Genomic DNA, 5,060 nt, shown 5'->3' with positions numbered 1-5,060 from the left:
AATTTCTCACAGTTCTGGAGACTGGGAAGAGCATGGCGTCAGGGTCTGGCCAGAGCCTTTGTGCTGCATTGTAACATGGAAGAAAGGCAAGTAGAGAAAGCAGGCCGAACTCATCCATTCACCAAGAGTCCACTAATAACGAACTCACTCCTGTGATAAAAGGCTTAATCCATTGGCAAGGTGGTGCCTGTTTGTTCTAATCATCTCTTAAAGATCCCACCTCTCAAAGATGCCACCTCTGTTACAATGCAATTAAATTTCACCATGAGCATTGGTGGGGACGTTGAAACCACAGCAGTCTGCCTTTTCCTCCTCCGGGACTTCCCATCAGCCTGGGTCCCTGGGTGCCATTGACGAGCACTCCTTCTCCTCATCATTTCTAGTCATCAGTAGCCATGCAGCATGTGTGAGAAATAACCCTTGTGGTTTGAAGTCCCTGAGGCTTGGAGGTTGCTTGTTACCACAGCATAACCTAGCCTATCCTGACTATAGTGTTGATGAGGGGGTGGGGCAGACATAGAAAACCACACCCAACAAGAAGCCTCTCTATGCCCATGTGACTGGCTACAATAAAAAGGGTAGACAACACCAAGCATTAGCAAGAATATGGAGAGACTAGAATCTTCATATATCATTTGTGGGAATGGTATCGTCCCCCAGGAAAACAGTTCATTAGTTTCTTTAAAAGTTAAAAAGAAGTTTATTAAGCAGCCTAATGATTTTACTCCTAAATATCTAACCAAAAGAAACGAAAACACATGTTCACATAAATATTTGTAGGTGAACATTCATATCAACAGTATTCATAATAACTAAAAAGCTACAGTGATCCAAATGTCCATCATCTTGTCAATAGTTAACACAAAATGTGGTATATCCATACAGTGGAATACTATTCAACAATAAAAAGGAATGGAATACTGATACATGCTATCACATAGATGAATCTCAAAAACACTGTACCAAGGGAAAGAAACCAGATACAAAAGAATATATATTTTATGATTCAACTTACATGAAATTCCTAGAAAAGACTAATTTGTAGAGACAGAAGGCAGATCAATGATTTCCTGGAGCTGAACGTGGGTTAGAAGACTGACTACAAACAGATTTAAGGGAGTTTTGGAAGATGATGGAACACTCTAAAACTGGATCTTGATAATGGCTGCCCAATCCTATAAATTTTCTGAAAATCTTTGAATTGTATACATTTAATGAATCCGTTTTATGGTTTGTAAATTCTGTCCCAGTAAAGCTAATAAAAAAGAATACTTAAGCATAATATCTGGCACATAGCAAAAGCTCAGTAAACTTTTATCAGTGCTAATCACTTCAGGAATGCAACCCAGGAACTGGGATCCTGCAAGGAATTGATTAGAAGTGAAGATCTGCGTTCCATAAAGAAGGGAGGTTGCACAATCGGGCATGGGCAGACACCTACCTCCTTCCATTCCCCAATTTTGTATTTCCTCTCTGCTGGTCACCATATGAAAAAGGCCAGTGGACACTGACACTGTCCTGCATGGAGTTCCACTAGAAGCCAGGGATTAAAATCAGGGTCCCTTAAGGTTCTCTGCTGAGGCCCTGGGATGCCTTGGGACTGAGCCGTTTGAGATGTCACAGGTAGACTTAGCCTGGTCTGACTGAAGAGTGTTTGACACTGTACATCCTTCCCTCCTGCTCAATAGTCTGATATTTCCAATCAAATCCAATCACGTGCCCCCTTACATCTTCTTAATGCTCGGTACCAGAGTCCTCCTTCTATAAATCCTGCAGAGCCAGGAGGAGATGAGAGATGGCTGAGGGGATTGGGGTAGGTTGGGGTTGGGCAGGGCGGGCAGGGTGGCTCCTGTGCCAGGGTGTCAGAAACACTCAGTACATTATTAGGTTGTCTGTTGTTTATGGTCACACGAATGGTCACATTCTCAGGCTGATAGATGCAATTCCAAGGAAGTGCCCCTTAAGCCCCAGGGTCCTGCAAATGAGACCAAACAGCTTCAGAAAAAGCGATAAAGTTGGAAGGGCCTTCGTTTCCATGACTGCCAAAGATGGAGCGCAGCCCTGGGCCACTTTGGCTCTCTGGTTAACATTTAGCAGGAAGCAAAGTAGGAAAGAGATGATGTGCATAATGGCACCATCTGAAGAGCTAGCACCCGAGAGGCAGAGCCAGGAGCCCAGCGGAGAAGTGCATGCTGATCTCTATTTCTGAGCCCGCTCTCCTAGCTACAGTGTCCTCTCTGTGCATCCTTCTTTCTGGTCACTTATTGGAGAGGAGACAAAGTTTAAATGGTAACTGAATAAAAATGAAGGATTAAAAAAGAAACACTGAGCTATTGACTAAAAAATGGAGATAAAATATAATGGACAGACAGTGAAAGATAAAAGAGACATAAGTAAATTAGAAAGCAGAAAATAATAGAATTGATAAGAAATTAAAGAGCTAGCTCTTTTAAAGGACCACTAAAGGCAGGGGGCGGTGGTGCACACCTGTAATCCCAGTGACTCAGGAGGCTGAGGCAGGATCAAAGCCAGCCTCAACAATTTAGTGAGGACCTAAGCAACTTAGCAAGGCCCTGTGTCAAAATAAAAAATAAAAAGGGCTGGGGATGTGGTGCAGTGGTTGAGTACTCCTGAGTTTAATCCCTGGTACCAAAACAAAACAAAACAAAAAAAATAAAAATAAAAGAGACAAGCCTCTAGCAAGTTTATATGTGAAAAAAAAAAAAAGAAAATACAGATAAATAATGATAGAATTAAGAAGGGATTAGAAACATAGAGATGGAAGAAGATTAAAGTTGAAAGCACCCAGTGGCTTGAGAGGCTGAGGCTGGAGGATTGCGAGTTCAAAGCCAGCCTCAGCAACTTAGTAAGGCCTTAAGTAATTTAGCAAGACCCTGTCTCTAAATAAAATATAAAAAGGGATGGGGATGTGGCTCGGTAGTTATGTGCCCCTGGGTTCAATCCCCAGTACCAAAATAAAATAAAATAAAATAACGAAAGCATACTTGTTTAAATTTATGAAAATAAAATAAGGCAAAGCAACCTGCTCAAGAAGAGATAGAAAAATCGGATGAGACTAAAAGCCATGGAAGAAACTGATAAAGAACTCCCCACCACTTCCATGAGATAGAGGTTCAGGTGTTTTGGGGGTGGGTGGACAAACTCAGTCACATGTTAAGGTAAGAGACACTTTCTATATAATTGAATTGGCTTCAGGCTATAAAAATGTTTAAAAGTGTCCCAGTCAATTTTACTAAGGGTCCCAGTCCTGATAATCAGGCACTAAGGAGAGAGAGAGAAGGGAAAACGAGCGTGCTCTGGTTTAGCAGATTCAGGGATAGTGAGGCGGGGTAAATGGTGTCCCCACAATTGTGAATTCCTGAACCATGCTCAGGACAAGAGAAAAAAAATAGGAATATTGAGAAGGGCACAAAGTTATCATTGTCCGACCTGAAATGTTCAAAAGTATCAGCTGAAAAAGTATTAACAGTCAGTGAGCCCCACAAGATGGTCAGTTACAGAATCCATAAAAGTTCACAGAGCAGGATGGCGAGGGCAGGGCAGAGGTAATGTGCAGTGATGGTAAATAGCTTCAAATTAACTGGGCAAGTTAATCGCTCCATCTTTATGGAGTGAACTATAAAATATGACTGAAGAACATGAAAAATGGCTTCAACAAATGGCAAAACACTAATTTCCTAATGTTGTAAAGGATGCCCATCATTACCAGAATAACATAAATGTGACATAATTCCAAGAAAAATCAAAACACAATTTTTTTTAAAATCTAACAAAAGGAATATTGAATATTCATGTAAAAGAATAAATGCTTAATGATGGCCAGTTAGCCAATAAAATTGTCAAACAGAATAATAGAAAGGCAACTATTCAACAAGTTATTAAAAGTCATTACAGAATGATAAACATATATGATTGCAAGAATAATCAACACAACATAGGAATAGAATTGAAAGACAAAAATACATCCAGGTGCAAACAGATGTACAATATAAGACAAAGGTGCCAATTAAAATCAGGAGGCAAAGAGAATATTTTCAAAAAATGTTGTTCAACCACTAAGCTCACCATTTCGAAGTTTCTTTTATAGACCCGTGCATCATATCTCATACTGATATCAATTTTCAGTGGAACCAAAATTTAAATAGACACTTGATGGACAAAAGGAGAAAGAATACCAACAGCAAGTCCATACAGACAAACAAAAATGACCAAGAAACATTGAAAATTTCATCTCAATAGTAATAGAAGAAATGCAAACTGAATTAGTGAAATGTTATTTGAACTCAGAATATTGATGGTAGTATTCTCAGAGGGTGTGGGAAACGACCCTTGTTTCCTACCAAAGTGAATGTAAATTGATAAAACCTTGGAGAACAATTTGGTTAAATATATTATAAAAGTTAAAACATGGAAATTCCTTTGATTAAGAATTATTAAACTTTTAAAAACATCTCCTTAGAAAATGATCATGCTGTGCACAAAGATTTAGTGTACAAGATACTCATTTCATCCTTGCAGCTGGTTGGGGACAAATGGAAACAAGAGTCAGCACAGTGGGATTGGCTCAGTGAAGCCCCGGTCAATGACAGTGTATGACAGCACTAGCCAGAGTCCATTGTGATTGGTTGGTGACTGTGACGCACATTTGGAATGCAGTTTAGACACTGCCCACACGATGCAATATTCTGTACCACTCAAACACTGATGTAGATGAACATTTATAGCTTGAACTATATGTAGTGTTAGGCAGAAAACTTACAAATTAGAATATACTGTATATGAGAAGATTCCATAATATCCATGTGAGTAATGACAGAAGAAAAGTCTACGATACACATTGAAGTGCTGGAAATGATATATGTCTAGTACAAATTTACATACACACATTTATTTATTTATCTCAGAGAGAGAGAGAGAGAGAGAGAGAGAGAGGACATTTGCATATATAGCATATTGCTATATCTGTCATATTTTATTATTAATTACTGCTGTTAGTCTCTTACTGTGCCTAATTTACAAACTTTCTCATAGGTATATAT

General features: G+C 39.2%; 1 long non-coding RNA gene across 2 annotated transcripts in view; it reads right to left on the bottom strand.

The window, feature by feature from the left end:
- Positions 1 to 639: 639 nt before the first annotated feature.
- LOC125612322 overlaps positions 640 to 5,060 on the bottom strand; it is a 14,147-nt gene continuing 9,726 nt past the window's right edge. For both annotated transcript variants that reach the window (XR_007342651.1, XR_007342652.1), the window contains exon 3: positions 640 to 1,975. This is a non-coding gene — a long non-coding RNA (uncharacterized LOC125612322). The remainder of the gene's footprint in view (positions 1,976 to 5,060) is intronic.

This window comes from Marmota marmota, unplaced genomic scaffold (genome assembly GCF_001458135.2).
Source record: "Marmota marmota marmota unplaced genomic scaffold, marMar, whole genome shotgun sequence".
In the NCBI taxonomy this organism is placed as follows: Eukaryota; Metazoa; Chordata; class Mammalia; order Rodentia; family Sciuridae; genus Marmota; species Marmota marmota.
The sequence above is the reverse complement of the archived record's forward strand: the minus strand, read 5'-3'. Positions and strand labels throughout refer to the sequence as shown.